Raw genomic sequence first — 18,944 nt, 5'->3', positions numbered from 1 at the left:
AGCAAGGAGAACAGCGTTACATACAATGAATCTGTTGGTCCATGTGTTTAACCTGATGGAAGAGAGGATAACCAGGTTGGGAGGGCTCTTTGACGATGTTGGCTGCCTTCCTGAGGCAGTGGGAAGTGTAGATGGAGTGTGGATGGAAGGTTGGTTTGTGTGTTGGTCTGGGCTGTGTTCACAACGCTCTGTAGTTTCTTACAGTCCTGGGAAAAGCAATTGCCGTACCAAGACACGCTGCGTTCTGATAGGATGCTCGCTATGGTGTATCTGTAAAACCTGCGAAGTGTTTTTACAGATGTGCCAAATTTCCTTCGGCCTCTGGTCCATTACGGAATACATGTGTGGATCCAGAAGATATCGACAGTACTTCGCATCAGAGTTGGGTTCAGTAACATGACTAAAGAGCTGGTGCCTAACTCCAGAGGAATGTTGCCCTGGTTTGTCACGGGTAGGTGATCCAGATTGGGATTGTGGGGCAGGGGTACAGTGGGGGCTGGCAGCGAGGGGGCAGACATCAAATCCATTGACCAGTCATGGAGGCCTCTGACTGATGCACCTGCCTGTGCCCCATGAGATGACGAGTAGGTTGCACAGCCTCGGGTGTTGACTATGGGCCCTTGGTGATGCCCCACCATCAGGTTAATCCCAGCAACAAAGGGACAAGGCCCAAACTGCTCATGAGTTGGGATGGAAGGTCTCAGTTGGTGGCGGTGGTGAAAAGTGGGTCCTCTTGCACAGAGCCTAATTCAATCAGAGGGGAATTGTCCTTTGTTTTTGGTGGTAACTTTGAAAAAAAAAAGAGTTCTCCCCTCCATCCATGCTGGAGAGGGAACACACAGTGTCCATTACCACCCTCGGAGCCTTCGGGCAGAGGTGGGCATGGAGAGGGAACACACAGTGTCCATTACCACCCTTGGAGCCTTCGGGCAGAGGTGGGCATGGAGAGGGAACACACAGTGTCCATTATCACCCTCGGAGCCTTCGGGCAGAGGTGGGCATGGAGAGGGAACACACAGTGTCCATTACCACCCTCGGAGCCTTCGGACAGAGGTGTTCATGGACACTTGAGGATGCAATCCCCTTGCTCCAGCTCTGTTTTGGTTTGTTCCCCTTCAACATTTTCCTCCTTTCTTGTTTTATTTTGTTACTACTTGTAATTAATTAATCGTCTGGTTTGTTAAATTGGTGCCAGGTTTATTTATGTATTAAAAGAAACAAAGAGCTGACGTGCTCTTGTGGTGCAATGGTAGTGTCTGTGTTTCTAAGCCAGGAGGCCTGGGTTCTTAGTCAAAAAATTCATCAGCTGAAGAACAGTTTTTGCTGCTCCTCAGATGCTGCCTGACCAGCTGTGCTTTGTCAGCATCACACTCTTGGACTCTGATCTCCAGCACCTGCAGCCCTCACTTTTGGCCTGAGGTTCATAACCCATTAGCTGCAGTGGTGTGTCATACATCTCGGGTGATTGCCCGTGTGGAGTTTGCACATTCTCCCTGTGTCTGCGTAGGTTTCCTTCAGGTACTCCAGTCTCTCCCCACATCTCCAGGGATGCACAGGTTAGGGTAGATTGGACGTAGGAAATTGCCCATTGTGTGCAGGGAAGTTCAGGCTAGGTGGGCTAGCTATGGAAATGTGCTTGAGTCTGGGTGGGATGCTCTTTGGAGGATCAGTATGGATTTGATGGGCCGAAGAGCCTGCTTCCACACTGTAAGGTTTTTATGATTCTTTAAAGGGAAGGTTGGACTAGGGAAGATTGGAAACTGTTGTTCATCTTATGCTACAGATTTACAATAAAACCTTTGTAAATCTCTAAAAGTCTATTACTACCTCAATCAGCATGTGGTTATCAGTATCTGCAATATTGGACAATAATGTAAAGGATTAGAAGGAAGTTAAAAAATATTCCTTCTTCAGTTGCTGGTTTTTTTTTCATGTGGAATTCTCTGCCTGAAAAAGTGATGGGAACAAATGCCATTGAAATATAAAAGGAACTAAAAACAAAAAATGCTGGAAATTAAAATGGGTCAGGCAGTATCCATGGAGAGAGCAAGCTAATGTTTCAAGTCTAGATGACTCTTCATCAGAGCTAAGTCAGCTCTGATGAAGCAGAACAGATTCCAGCATCTGCAGTAATTTGCTCCAACATTCTAACTAAAAGGGAACTGGATAAATACATGAAATGAAGTGACTGCCCAGTCTGCCCTCCTGTGGTGTCTCATAGTTCCACATTGCTCAATTATTTACTGGATTTCTTTATCTCTGGGGCCTCCTTATAAAAGATTAATAGAATCCCTTCAGTGCTGAAAGAGGCCACTCAGCCCATCGTGTCTGCACCAACCTTCTGAAGAGCAGATCCATTCCATCTCCATTGACCCATGTTTGCCATAGCTAACCCACCTAACTTGCACATCCCGAGCACTACAGGGCAATTTAATGTGGCCAACTGTGCACCTTTAGACTGTGGGAGGAAACCAGAGTACCCGATGGAAACCCACACGAACATGGGGAGAACATGCAAACTCTATACAGTCCCCTGAGGGTGGTATCGCACCCGAGTCCCTGGCAATGTCAGGCTCCAATGTGACTGATTTAGTCCTGGCATGGGTTCCTTTATTTTCTGAATTCCTCCCTGTCTGTTACTTCATTCCCATCTTTTGGCTCATTCTGAGGTGTGGAAATTCTGAGCATCCAAATTCTCTTCTTAATGTCTGAGATTCCTCGATACTTTAGGTAGGCAACTAGCCCCTGCTGCTTGCAATCAGAAATCTGCCCCATCAATCCTTAGCTCAATCTGAAGTTACTGCTTTACTAAGTTAAAACCCAGACAGCCTTTTCATTGACAGCCTTCTTGTCCCTACAACCAAATCACGCACCGCCACTCCCACCAATTCACCTTCACTCAGTTCCCACTCAAGCAATGTTCATGTCAATTCATTCAGTCAGTAAAGTGTACCGCTGGATTCTGAAATGACAAAGCAGCTCAAACCAAAAGGAAGCGTAATGCATCAACAGCACTTCTATCTCCTGGGTCTGTAACATTAAATAACCATCAAATATTGGCAGGAAACTGAACTGTTCACAAACACTGACTGCACATCACTCTAAATCCCTGTCACCACATCTCCTGCGCGCCACAGACTCCTGCTATTAGACAATTAACTTCTCCGATGGTAATTCCCTCTAGGATTTTGTTTCTCTGCTTTATGTTTTGCCCTGTCCACCCACTCCTTCTGTAACCAGGCCCTTCTGACTCAACCCTTCAAAAGCTACACCTTGCAGTGAATCTCAGAGTCAGGTTCCGATCTGCAGTTCGAATGAATAACTGGAAATAAGGTTTGCGTTTATATCATTTTGAATGCGCTCACTGTGACAGATAGACCCAGGAACAGTTAGGGGCCCAATAGTTTTGGGAATGTTTTGGATTATTATTCCTTCTGGAGGTGGGGGAATCGCTGGCCAGTCACATGTATTAATATTGTGAATTGCCTTAGGGAACCTGGGATTCCTGAGTTCATGTCTGGTCACCATCTGTGAAAATATGTTAACTTATTTTAGATTAGATTCCCTACAGTGTGGAAACAGGCCCTTCGGCCCAACCCGTTCACACCGACCCTCCGAAGAGTAACCCACCCAGACCCCTTTCTGCCTGACTAACATACCTAACCTATGGGCAATTTAGCATGGCCAATTCACCTGACCTGCACATCTTTGGACTGTGGGAGGAAACTGGAGGACCCGGAGGAAACCCACACAGATACAGGGAGAATGAGCAAACTCCACACAGACAGTCACCCAAGGCTGGAGTCAAACTGGGTCCCTGGTGCTGTGAGGCAGCAGTGCTAACCATTGAGCCACAGTGCCACCCCTAAAAAATATGGAATGCTTCATGAATTTGTGTGTCAAGGAATTTAGGGAAAGCTGTACAGGCACATGAAAGAGAGAGGAATAGAAACACAGAAACTAAGAGCAGGAATCAACCATGCGGCCCTTTGAACCTGCTCCACCATTTAATCTGATCATGGCTGATCCATCCAATTCAGAACCCTTGCTCCCACTTGCGCCCCATGCACTTCGATCCACTTAGCCCCAAGAACCATATCTAGCTCCTTCTTGAAAACACTCAATGTTTTGGCCACAAACCCTTTCTGTTGCAGAGAATTCCACAGGCCCCTCACTCTCTGGGTGAGGACATTTCTCCTCAGCTCAGTCCTAAGTGGCCTTTCCCTTATCCTCAGAATGTGACCTTGACTTTGGATTCTCTGGTCAGTTATTGATAAGACTGGCTAATTTTAGGTTTTTCTGTTTCTAACTTTAGGTGAGAGGAGGCATGAACAGAGCACAAATGTTGGCATGAACTAGTTGGGCTGAATGGTCTATTTCTGTATTGTTATCCTACATAATAAAACTGGTCCTGACCGCTGCCCATGCTTACCATGGCATGGGCTTTCTGTTAATTCTGGGTGGCAGAGTTCCTCTGATTGGACAGGATCTCTATAAACTTTGAGGTATGTTTATGAGTTGACTGCGGATTAGGAACCCTTTCCATTCCTAATACTTTAACCCTGGCAACCTGGTCAATATCGTTGTGAACACCCAAAATGGTTAATCAACCTCATAATTGGGATACGGGCATCACTGGCAAGAACAACAAATGTTACCCATGAACTGTATGGCTTACTCAGCCATTTCAAAATCAACTACATTGCCATGAGGTCTGGATTCACGTGTAGACCAGATTGGGTAAGGCCTACAGCTTTCCTTCTGTAAAAGGCACTAGTGAATCAGATGATCCTCTGTTAGAGGAATTTATGGTGGTTTCATGGTAAAATCACTGACCATTTACTTTTGATTGCAGATTTTATTATTTGAGCTAAGATGGGATTTGATCCCACAACCTCAGAGCTTTACTCTGGGCCTTCTGTTTCCTAGTCCACTAATGTTTCCACAATGCCACTGCCTCCCGACTAGATCACAAAAGCAATACCTTTCTTTAACGAGTTTTGAGAAGATTTGTCGCTCAGGTTAGGGTTCTGGGTGTATGTTTGCTCACTGAGCTGGAAGGTTCATTTTCAGATGTTTCATCACCATACTGAAACCATTCCTTGGAACCCAAGGAAACCCAAACATATAAATAGAAAGCGGGCCACACCACCAGTGCCTCATCTGGAGGTTCACTGAAGATGTTACCTAGTATGGTGACGAAATGTCTGAAAACAAACCTTCCAGCTCAGTGAGCCAACCTTTAAATATGCAAAGGAGGCTCCCCCGTCTGTTGTCACCCTAATTAGTTCTTCAGGTCATGGCCACAGAATTAGGACTGTTTGCCCCTTAGCAGTCTGTTCCTTTGTCAACCTGACCTCCAAATTTCCCTAAACAGAGACAGCAATTCTCCCATACAACAGGACTGGTGCTGACATCAACTGTGGGTTTCTCAGAGCTCTAATGGTGAACCTTTGCTAGCCTGAATATTCCTTAGAAAGTGAATATGGAATAAAGTCTTGACATGCAGTTCAGCTTGAAGAAATTCAGAATCAAAACCCCGCTCTCGATCAAGGTGATCCGTAAATTGTTTGACTCTCACTGCGCTAGCCTGGTGTCCTTGTTAAGTCTACACTTCTTTGTGACTCCCATCCCCACAACTGACTCTTAATCAACTTCTGATTTGTCCTAGTTACTGTCTGAGGGCAGCCATACTTGGACAGTGAGCCAACAAGGTCACTTACATTGTGCTGCTGTCAGTCCCAGGGTGTCCTATGGAGCAACAAAGCAACAGGAACAGATGATACAACCCATCGAGCCCACCCCGCCTTTCAAATAAGATCATAGATGATTGAATGTTTCAATGTTTTTTACTCATCCCATCCCCATAACCCTGGTAATCAGAAATCTATCAATCTCTACCTCAAATACTCTCAAAGATTGAGCTTCCCTAGCCCCATGGGGAGAGGATTCACAACCCTCTGAGTAAAGAGTCTTCCTCATCTTGGATCTAAATGACATACCCTAATATTTAGGTTGTGGCCCTGGTTCTAGCCTTTCCGACAGGGGGATCTATCTGACCTCCATCGCCCCTCTTTACATTTCAATGAGATACCTGTCATTCTCTAAAACTCTCAAAAATACAGGCCCAGTTTCCCCAGTCTCTTTTCACTGGACAATCCTGGGAAGATGTCTGGTGAACATTTATTGCATGCCATCTATGACGATAATAACCTTCCTGAGATAAGGAGAGCAAAACAGCACACAGTAATCCAGTTGTGCTCTAACCCAGCTACTATACCACAGAAGCAAGGCTTCACTCCTTCAAGTAAAGGAATGAGAAGTCAGAGCAGGTCTAGTCTACACTGCCCTTTCAGCTCAGCCCTCATCCTCATTCCAATCCTCGTTTTCAGTTCTCCAGCGACAAGGAGCAATCTCTCAACAGATAAACCCCAGGAATTTCCTTAAAACCAATTTCCATTCTTCAAAATTCCAGAGATCATGGGCAAGTTAAAGCAAACCATTTGGATTCGGAAACAAAAAAAACAGAAGTGCTGGAGAAACTCACCAGTTCTGGAAACTTCTGTGGAGAGAAATGTTCTGTGGTGAACATTTTGAGTCCGATCGGACTCTCCTTCATTGTTCTGAACAAGAGTTATACCAGACCCAAAGCATTAAACTTGTTTCTCTCTCCATAGATTCTGTGGGACCCACTGAGTTTCTCCAGCATTTTCTCTGTTTTTATTTCAAAGCTCCAGCATCTGCTGTTCATTGTTTTGATTATTATACCGATTTATAATGGTTGATCAATTTCAATGTTCTGCTTATCTACTTTCTTTCCAAAGTGGAGGACTCCTGACATTCCCCAACTGTCACTTTCTTGCTCATTCACTTCACCTCTCTATATCCTTTTCCCCACGGAGTACATTTTGTATCAGAAATGAATGTGATATTTTCACGTGTCCCCATTTCCTCCTCCCCAGATAACATATCTAGGGAGGCAATGACCTTGTGGTATGAGCTCCAGACTATTAATCCAGACGAGAAAGTGAGGACTGCAGATGCTGGAGATCAGAGTTGAGAGTGTGCTGCTGGAAAAGCACAGCAGGTCAGGCAGCATCTCTAACCTATTGGCTCATGACCCTCATTCCTGATGCCTGAAATGTCGACTCTCCTGCTCCTCGGATTCTGCCTGACCTGCTGTGTTGTTCTAACAGCACACTCTCGACGATTAATCCAGAGAGCCAGGGGATGGTCTGGCTGTGTTCAAATCTTATCGTGGCAGATGGTGGAGTTTAAATTCAATTAAACAGGTTTGGAATCAAGAGCCTAATTTTTCCATTGTTAACTGTCAGGAAAAAGCCCACCAGTTTCACTAATGACTGCCAGTGGCTCAGTGGTTAGCACTGCTGCCTCACAGTGTCAGGGTCTCGGGTTCAATCCCACTCTTGGGTGACTGTCTGTGTGGTGTTTGCATATTCTCCCCGTGTCTGAATGGGTTTCCTCCGGGTGCTCTGGTTTCTTCCCACAGCTGAAAATGTATTGCTGGAAAAGTGCAGCAGGTCAGGCAGCATCCAAGGAGCAGGTGAATCGACGTTTCGGGCATGAGCCCTTCTTCAGGGAAATTTTCCTGAAGAAGGGCTCATACCCGAAACGTCGATTCTCTTGCTCCTTGGATGCTGCCTGACCTGCTGCACTTTTCCAGCAATACATTTTCACCTCTGATCTTCAGCATCTGCAGTCCTCACTTTCTCCTAGAAGATTTCTTCCTATAGTCCAAAGATGTGTAGGTTAGGTGGGTTAGCCAGAGGAAATGTGGGGTTACGGTGATAGGGTAGGAAAGTGAGTTTGGGTGGGATGGTCTTCAGAGGATTAGTGTGGACCTGATGGGCTGAATGGCGCCAGGGCCCTATTCAGGACTGGGCCAGGCCCCTCAAAACCTCTTTAAGCAGGTGGCCCACGCTATAACTTTGCTATTTATTTAACTGGGTGTGTAGTGGATATTCCAGGTGTAAATTAGCTGGGTCGACTGCCAGGTTTTAAGCAAATGAAATTTATTTACAAAATTACGGAACGAAACACAAAGAACAGAAAATAGAATACCCGATAAGTTATCCTATCCAACCCAACTGAATGATGCTGTTCTGAGAACACACACATCCCTTAGCATAAACAGTAAAACATGGCACAGGCAACTCCCAGTTTGAAATTAGAAGGGCAGAAGGAGAGAGAGTACCCAGCCTTTCTTTACACACACAACTGCTGAACTGAACCAAAAATACCTCAGCTGCCAGAACTGGCCACTCCCCTTTCATTATGTAAGTTATTTCTAAAACATGACAGCCTTTGACCTGAGGTATTATCTGTTTAGGGGGAAACAAAAAGGGCCACAATAAACCATTCATCTCTGCACCATGTCAGCCGTATCGGAGCCTGGGCTGTTTTACGACTCATCTAAAAAAAAATTAACTTGGAGAAAAAGGACCAGCTTTGTGACCAAAAGAGATAACGCTGGAAAATCTCGGCAGGTCTGGCAGCATCTGTAAGGAGAGAAAAGAGCTGACGTTTCGAGACTTACTGACTCTTTGACAAAGGGTCAGTTAGACTCGAAACGTCAGCTCTTTTCTCTCCTTACAGATGCTGCCAGACCTGCTGAGATTTTCCAGCATTTACTCTTTTGGTTTCAGATTCTAGCATTCGCAGTAATTTGCTTTTATCCAGCTTTGTGACAATGGCTTGTTGGGATTCTATGATTCAGGAAAGGAAACTGTTATCCTGACCTGGTCTAGCTTATACGTGACTCCAGATTCACAACAATGCGAGTAACTATCCTTAGGGCAATTAGGGATGGATAATAGATTTGACCTAGCCACATCCCATGATTGAATAAAATAAGTTAACCTCTTATTCTGCCAATATGTTGAATTGTGGGACCATTCATCTGGGGGATGTTTGGGAAAAATTGATTTTGCATTTTAACTAGAATGTGTCAAATCACTTAGTAATCACATAAAGCCTGACACAGCAGAAAATGCCATTAAAATCTAATTTTGATCACTTTTGCTTTGCGTTTTTAATAGCTAATTAGCTTTTACTGTAAAAGAATTAAACATAAACAGGATTATTTGTTAAAAAAACCACGTTAAGTAATCGAAACACTTTTTTATAGCACACTAATAGGGTAGATCATTACAGACAGAGTCATTGGTTTGGAAAATCTGTATTTTCATCCCAATGAATAGATTTCTCTTCCTGGAATTGTAACTTACTGGAATTAGATTGAAGAACGTAGATGATAATCTTATCAAATTCCTGACCTGCTTGGACATTCCGCCTGCTTTCCACCGCTTCTCCTGAACATACTCACCACAAGTTACAGACTACTCAGCCCATCTAACCTATGCTAGAACACAGTGAGAGCCTGGCTGGTCTGTATCCACTTACTGTCTTTGGAAAACATTTGCTGTCTTAATCTACCAATTGTCCTAAAGTCATAGAGATGTACAGCCTGGAAACAAACCCTTCAGTCCAACTCGTCTGTGCTGACCAGATATCCTAAATTAAACGAACTTCATTTGCCAGCACCCGGCCCATATCCCTCTAAACCCTGCCTATTCATATACCCATCCAGATGCCTTTTAAATGCTGTACCAGCCTCCACCACTTCCTCTGGCAGCTCATTCCATACACGTACCACCCTCTGTGTGAAAAAGTTGCCCCTTAGAACCCTTGTATATCTTTCCCCTCTCACCCTAAACCTATGCCCTCTAGTTCTGGACTCCCCCCACCCCAGGGAAAAGTCCTTGTCTATTTATCCTATCCATGCGCTTTGTGATTTTATAAACCTCTTTCCGATTTTGTTCCTGAAATGATTCGTTCTAATTTTAAGTTAATAACCACCTGCTCAGGATTCTCCCACTGGAGGAAGCAGTTTCCTTTCCAGTTAACATAGAGATGACATTTTATAATTCAAACACCTCATCTAGACTGCCCCTTAATCTTCTCAATTCAAGGGTTTGTAGATATTTTTGAGAATACTTGTTCAGAGTTGTTATTATACACTGCCAGACCGGTTCGAACTGGAACCTAGGCTTACCCTGTTCCAGAGGCAGGGACAATACCATAGTTGTATCAGAGCTCCCTGCTCCAAGGGGATTGTACACCTAGTTTATGGAAGGTGCCCTCAGTCTATAACCTTTCCATTTGCAGGACCATTCTGTCGAATCATACAAAATCCAGGTATTAATTCTCAAAGGCATTGCCTGAATAACTTTTTTTTAGACTTTAATATTTAAAAACTTTAACCTTCGATTTTTTATGACCTCAATGTTCCAAGCACCTTCCCCCAATTCCCCCCACCTTGACTCTGATATCTTTCAAAACTCCTCCAGCTCCACACTGACTGAGGTCTCCATGCTCCTTCAATTCTGGTCTCTAATACATCTCAGAGTCACAGCACTCCACCTTTGGGTAGTCAGAACTGCAACAGTCTGTGCCCTAATGTCTTGAATTCCACCCTTAAAAGTCACCATCTCTCTCTCTTATCTCTCCTTTTAAGTTGGAGATGCTGGTGTTGGACTGGGGTGGACAAAGTTAAAAATCCCACAACACCAGGTTACAGACCAACAGTTTTGTTTGGAAGCACTAGATTTCAGAACGTTGCTTCAGAGCACAACCACCTGGTGAAGGAGCAGCGCTCCGAAATCTAGTGCTTCCAAATAAACCTGTTGGACTATAACCTGGTGCTGTGGGATTTTTAACTTTGCACTCTCCTTTCAAGAAACACTTTAAAAAAAACTATCAGCAAGCTTTTGAGTTCCTATCCCCTTGTGTCTCAGTGTTGCATTTAGTTCCTGAAAAGCACCATGGAATGTTTTACTAAGTTAAGGGTGCTATTTCAATCCAAGTCATTGTTGACGTGTGCCTGTATTAGATTGATTAAACTGGTTGAATCGGGGGGAGACACTTGCAAGGTCTGGAAGCACCTCTTCTCGACGAGAAATGACCCCATGTGACATGATTGTTCAACAGTCTAACATCATCCCATCTGAATCCTCTGGCCAGGATATTCTAAGATGAGAATTAATGAATTGATGAGAGAATGTTGCTCCTTAACGTAGAGCCATGGAACTGATGAGGAGAGATCAGGACCTATTCAGAAAGGTTGCAATAAAATAGTTAACCCCCTTTTTATGGAAAGCCTCACCAGATGTGAATTAATTTGGTGCCGGTGTGTTCACATGTACAGTTTGTATTCCGGGGGCAGTCGGGGTAACAGCGAAGAGGGTAACTTTTTCTTTCATTGAGCCAAGGTCAATGTGGGAGGGTTCCTAGGTTAATAATAATCGCTTCTAACTGCTGTAACTTGGCCAATGACCAGGTGAAGAGACCAGGGAAGAGGAGTATGTTGTGGGTCACTTGAGGTCAGGGGACTGGCAATGCATCAGGGCCGAGCCTGAAAGAAGAGGTGGGATAGCAGCACACGAACATCACTCAGAGAACGGCCGTGGGAGATCACAAAGCTGACACTGACTGTTAAATTCTCCAAGTGCCTTTCAGATGATTGATGTCCCTGTAAAAATATTTGAAAATCACCAACTCTTCTTTCTTGGTTTTGCACTCACTAAGGTGAAGGATGGTCCTGTTGTACAACTGAAAACTTTCTATCAATGTATATCAATATGTCAAACCCTCCCAGGATAGAGTCAGCACAGGGTTAGTCACAGCACACAGCTCCCTCGACACTGTCCCCATCAAACCCTCCCAGGATAGAGTCAGCACAGGGTTAGTCACAGCACACAGCTCCCTCGACACTGTCCCCATCAAACCCTCCCAGGATAGAGTCAGCACAGGGTTAGTCACAGCACACAGCTCCCTCGACACTGTCCCCATCAAACCCTCCCAGGATAGAGTCAGCACAGGGTTAGTCACAGCACACAGCTCCCTCGACACTGTCCCCATCAAACCCTCCCAGGATAGAGTCAGCACAGGGTTAGTCACAGCACACAGCTCCCTCGACACTGTCCCCATCAAACCCTCCCAGGATAGAGTCAGCACAGGGTTAGTCACAGCACACAGCTCCCTCGACACTGTCCCCATCAAACCCTCCCAGGATAGAGTCAGCACAGGGTTAGTCACAGCACACAGCTCCCTCGACACTGTCCCCATCAAACCCTCCCAGGATAGAGTCAGCACAGGGTTAGTCACAGCACACAGCTCCCTCGACACTGTCCCCATCAAACCCTCCCAGGATAGAGTCAGCACAGGGTTAGTCACAGCACACAGCTCCCTCGACACTGTCCCCATCAAACCCTCCCAGGATAGAGTCAGCACAGGGTTAGTCACAGCACACAGCTCCCTCGACACTGTCCCCATCAAACCCTCCCAGGATAGAGTCAGCACAGGGTTAGTCACAGCACACAGCTCCCTCGACACTGTCCCCATCAAACCCTCCCAGGATAGAGTCAGCACAGGGTTAGTCACAGCACACAGCTCCCTCGACACTGTCCCCATCAAACCCTCCCAGGATAGAGTCAGCACAGGGTTAGTCACAGCACACAGCTCCCTCGACACTGTCCCCATCAAACCCTCCCAGGATAGAGTCAGCACAGGGTTAGTCACAGCACACAGCTCCCTCGACACTGTCCCCATCAAACCCTCCCAGGATAGAGTCAGCACAGGGTTAGTCACAGCACACAGCTCCCTCTACACTGTCCCCATCAAACCCTCCCAGGATAGAGTCAGCACAGGGTTAGTCACAGCACACAGCTCCCTCTACACTGTCCCCATCAAACCCTCCCAGGATAGAGTCAGCACAGGGTTAGTCACAGCACACAGCTCCCTCTACACTGTCCCCATCAAACCCTCCCAGGATAGAGTCAGCACAGGGTTAGTCACAGCACACAGCTCCCTCTACACTGTCCCCATCAAACCCTCCCAGGATAGAGTCAGCACAGGGTTAGTCACAGCACACAGCTCCCTCTACACTGTCCCCATCAAACCCTCCCAGGATAGAGTCAGCACAGGGTTAGTCACAGCACACAGCTCCCTCTACACTGTCCCCATCAAACCCTCCCAGGATAGAGTCAGCACAGGGTTAGTCACAGCACACAGCTCCCTCTACACTGTCCCCATCAAACCCTCCCAGGATAGAGTCAGCACAGGGTTAGTCACAGCACACAGCTCCCTCTACACTGTCCCCATCAAACCCTCCCAGGATAGAGTCAGCACAGGGTTAGTCACAGCACACAGCTCCCTCTACACTGTCCCCATCAAACCCTCCCAGGATAGAGTCAGCACAGGGTTAGTCACAGCACACAGCTCCCTCTACACTGTCCCCATCAAACCCTCCCAGGATAGAGTCAGCACAGGGTTAGTCACAGCACACAGCTCCCTCTACACTGTCCCCATCAAACCCTCCCAGGATAGAGTCAGCACAGGGTTAGTCACAGCACACAGCTCCCTCGACACTGTCCCCATCAAACCCTCCCAGGATAGAGTCAGCACAGGGTTAGTCACAGCACACAGCTCCCTCTACACTGTCCCCATCAAACACTCCCAGGATAGAGTCAGCACAGGGTTAGTCACAGCACACAGCTCCCTCTACACTGTCCCCATCAAACACTCCCAGGATAGAGTCAGCACAGGGTTAGTCACAGCACACAGCTCCCTCTACACTGTCCCCATCAAACACTCCCAGGATAGAGTCAGCACAGGGTTAGTCACAGCACACAGCTCCCTCTACACTGTCCCCATCAAACACTCCCAGGATAGAGTCAGCACAGGGTTAGTCACAGCACACAGCTCCCTCTACACTGTCGCCATCAAACACTCCCAGGACAGAGTCAGCACAGGGTTAGTCACAGCACACAGCTCCCTCTACACTGTCCCCATCAAACACTCCCAGGACAGAGTCAGCACAGGGTTAGTCACAGCACACAGCTCCCTCTACACTGTCCCCATCAAACCGTCCCAGGACAGAGTCAGCACAGGGTTAGTCACAGCACACAGCTCCCTCTACACTGTCCCCATCAAACTGTCCCAGGATAGAGTCAGCACAGGGTTAGTCACAGCACACAGCTCCCTCTACACTGTCCCCATCAAACACTCCCAGGATAGAGTCAGCACAGGGTTAGTCACAGCACACAGCTCCCTCTACACTGTCCCCATCAAACACTCCCAGGATAGAGTCAGCACAGGGTTAGTCACAGCCCACAGTTCCCTCTACACTGTCCCCATGAAACACTCCCAGGACAGGGACAGGGAACGAGGGGATGGTTATGGATGTGGTGCCAATCACGCTGCCTCTTTTGTCCTGGATGGTGTCAAGCTTCTTGAGTGTTGGAGCTGCCCCCATCCAGGCAGGTGGGGAGTATTCCATCACACTCCTCACTTGTGCCTTGTAGATGGTAGATTGGTTTTGGGAGTCAGGAGGTGAGTTACATGCTGCAGTATTCCTAGTCTCTGACCTGCTCTTGTAGTCACTGCATTTATGTGGCGAGTCCTGTTGAATTTCTGGTCAATGATAACCCCCAGGATGTTGATGCAGCATGTCTTACTGATCCCAGCCAAAGACAGTGACGCTGTGCTGTTTAATTGCTGGGATAGTAACTGAGTGCCACCAGAAACCTCTACAGGTTAATGCTCCTGCAACCTTAACCTGAGGTTAATAAAAACCTAAAGACCTGGTAAAACAAAGCTGTATAGATTGAGACCTCGACCTCGGACTGAAATCCAAGTCTGTACTGATAAGAATTTCACTATTTGTCTTGCTCAGGTCAGACATTGACTCTTGTCTGTTGAGCCCATTTTATTAACATAACCGTGTTGTTGAAACACACCTTTTCAGATCGTGTGACACTTACTAGCTCCCTGGTGATCTGTCAGATTTGGTTACAGTCCATTACAGTCTAACATGACAGTAAACTGATGCTGTAAATACATTAATGGTCCCTGAAAGGGAGGCAGGATTCAATTCTCTCGAAGCTAGGGAGTAGCAGTCCATTATTGTTTCTCCCACCGTGCGCTCCCATGTGCCTATCGCCTTCTGCCACTTTGTGTGGACAAAGGGGAATCTGTCTGACAATGTCCGTGCACTGTCTGACGCTGAGGGATGGCGAATTTCACGACTAAAATAAAATCTCTTGGAGGCCCCATGTCACCCAACTAAATCTGTGTTGATACAAACATGCTACAAACATTTTATCAAACAAACATGCTGAGCAATCAACCTCTACACACAATGGACCATCACCATCTCATCGGTGGCCCCTTGCACTCTCTCCCACTCTCCGGGTGAGTCTGTAGGCAGCTGTACAGACTGATGGGGCCACCCCAGGCTCTGTTACCCTTGGGGCATAAGGTTGCCTTGGGAACGGGATGGGTGAGGTGTGCGCTCCTTGTGCTGTTTATGCCTAGATTCCGCTTTTTCCCAACAGGAAGTTTTGAGGAGCTCGATGCCTTCCCAAATGCTCCTACTTTGGATGCTCTTGGATTCCTGTGTTGGCAGGAATGCTGCACTTCCCCAGTGAGGCCTTGAGGGTATCCCTCTGTATCACCTGGGGCTTGCCTGCCGTTTGGGAGCTGGGAGCAGAACACCCGCTCGGGGAGTCTCGTGTGGGTTATAGGGACATCATGCCCAGCCCCATCGTAGCCAATAGGATGGATAGCACCAAACAGGCCATTCAGCCCGATTGGCTCCTGTGGGTTTTTATGCTTCACACGAGCTGCCTCCGACTTTAATTCACCGCACTCTAGCAACGTGCTCTTTTAGCACCTTCTCTCAATGTTTCTTCATCACAGTCTCAGGATACAGGGCAGACCATGTTGGACTGAGGTGAGGAAACATTTCCACACACGGGGATAGGGAACCTGTAGAATTCTCTACCACAGAAACCTCTGGAGGCCAAGTCACTGAATCTATTCAAGAAAGTGTACGTCCTCAAAAAGAAAGGCATTGAGGGGTATGGAGAGAAAATGGCAACACAGTGTTGAGCTGGAGGAAAGACAAGGCAAGCATGGGGGCTGAATGGCCTCCCCCCTGTTCGTTGTTTATGTTTTTATGTTTCTGTCCTAACCTGCTTTCCAGAAGAATCAGAAAATTAAACACCGAGCCACATAAGGGACATATAACAAATGTTTCAAAGTGAGGTAGTCTTGAGGAGTGTCTTAAAAGATGACAGAGAGATAGATCCCTGGGGGGAGATGCAGATATCACCATCAATATGGTGATGACATGTTGCTGCAGACAGTCTGGGTGAAGGTACAGTCACATGGAGCCCTGTCTACACCTTCTTCATGCTGTACTCTGGAGATACGAGGATATGTTTGAGAAATTCTCAACATGTAGCAACATCCCTTTGATGGAGGCATTTGCCCAACCCCTTCCCAGACATCACATGGCGACTAGAAAGATGAACAAGAGAATAGAAAATTCCAGAATCCCTTCCTGTGCCCGCTCATCCCCCAGCCTTCACTTTCTGAGAGAAGGAAACTCCCAGTCTGATTAACCTTCCGGATGGTCAGAGCTTCTCAAATTTGCTGCCAGTTGTGTAAACATTTCTCCAGCTTCTGCATCGTCCTTTGTACACGTTGTTACAGAGAGGCAAGACAGTGCTGTTGTTTTAAAGCATCACCAACAAGACAGCATTTATTGTCCATCTCGGGTTTTCCAGAGGAGACAGAAATGGGTCTCAGCCACTACAGACTGCTCTCGTCCTGTGAGTGTAGGAGCAGCCACAGTTGGGTTGGGAAAAGAGCTCTGGGATTTTGACTCAGATCCTCGGAGGGTGGGTGTCTTGGTGGGGAACTAGCTGGTGGTGGTGCAGCCATGTAGCTGCTGCTATTCTCCTTCTGGGTGCAAGGTGTGTGTGTGTGTGTCTGTGTGTGTGTGTATGCGTGTGTGTGTCTGTGTGTGCATGTTTGTCTGTGTGTGTATGTTTGTCTGTGTGTGTGTGTCTGTGTGTCTGTGCGTGTGTCTGTGTCTGTGTGTCTGTGTGTGCATGTGTGTCTGTGTGTGTGTGTCTGTGTGTCTGTCTGTGTGTGTGTCTGTCTGTGTCTGTGTGTGTGTGTCTGTCTGTGTCTGTGTCTGTGTGTGTGTGTCTGTCTGTGTGTCTGTGTGTCTGTGTGTGTCTGTCTCTGTGTCTGTCTGTGTGTCTGTGTGTGTGTGTCTGTGTGTGTGTCTGTCCCCCGAGGATGTTGATAATGAGGGAATCAACAATGATACTGCCATTGAATATGGTGCGTAGTTTGCCTCTTGTTGGAGGTGGTTATAGCCTGGTATTTGTGTGGTGTGAATGTTACTTGTCACTTGACTGTCCCTCTCCCCTCCCCTCTGGATTTCAGCTCTTTTGTCCATGTTTGACACAAGGCTGTAATGAGGTCAGGAGCTGGGTGACCCTGGGGGAACCCAAACTGGGCGTCACTGAGCAGGTTATTGCTGAGCACAGTTACTGACACCGTCCATCACGTTACTGATGATCGAGAGGAGAATGATGGGGCAGAAAATGGCTGGGCTGGATTTGTCTTGCTTTTATGCAGTGATATCTTTAACTCACTGGATCAGGCAGAGCATGTTTCAGTCTCTGTCATGAAGCATCATCGATGCAATATCTGATGTTGTATTTTATTCCAATTTACTCCAATGCTTTTGCATTCTTCATCTGCCTTCAGATTGGGGGCAGTCAGGACTGAACCAGGACTGAGTCTCCATCCATTGTCTGCGAATGAAGAAAGTATTGAGAAGATATTCCATTTGGGGCTTGAGAGGTATCACCACACAAAGGCATTCTGTCCTCATCGAATGTTAGCACACACACAGATATATCCCACACACACACCCCCCACACACACCCCACACACAAACCCCACACACACACAGACACACACACCCCACACACACACACACACACAGACACACACCCCCCCCACACACACACACAGACATATCCCACACACATACAGACACACACCCCACACACACACACCCCCCACACACACACCCCACACACACACACCCCCCACACACACACCCCACACACACACTCACCCCACACACACCCCCCACTTACACACCCCCCACACACACACACCCCACACACACACCCCACACACACATCCCCCACACACACACCCCACACACACACACACTCACACACACATACACTCATACAAACACACTCACACACTCACACAGACACACACACACCCCACACACACACACACACCCCACACACAAACCCCACACACACACACACTCACACACACATACACTCATACAAACACACTCACACACTCACACAGACACACACACACCCCACACACACACACACACACACACACACTCACACACACATATACACACACACACTCACACACACACCACACGCACATGCATAAAAACACACACACTCACACAGGCACACACACACTCACACACACACCACACACACACATAAAAACACACACACTCACACAGGCACGCACACACACACACTCACATACACACACCCCACTCACACACACACCCCCCACACACATACAAACAACACACACACTCACACACACCCCACACACACACATACACACACATGCACACACTCACACATACATACACACGCACATACACACACATGCGCACACACAAACACACATACACACACATGCATCACACACATACACGCACACATATACACACACATGCACACACATACATACATTCACACACACACATGCACACACACACATACACATGCACATACACACACATGCACACATGCACTTACACATACGCACACATGCACACACACATACACATACATATACACATGCACACACACGCACACACATACACTTACACATACACACACATACACACACACATACACACGTACACACACATGCACATACACACACATAAATACACACACAAAAACATGCACATGCACATACGCACATGCACACATGCA

Source organism: Chiloscyllium punctatum, chromosome 45 (genome assembly GCF_047496795.1).
Source record: "Chiloscyllium punctatum isolate Juve2018m chromosome 45, sChiPun1.3, whole genome shotgun sequence".
NCBI classification, from domain to species: domain Eukaryota; kingdom Metazoa; phylum Chordata; class Chondrichthyes; order Orectolobiformes; family Hemiscylliidae; genus Chiloscyllium; species Chiloscyllium punctatum.
The sequence above is the reverse complement of the archived record's forward strand: the minus strand, read 5'-3'. Positions refer to the sequence as shown.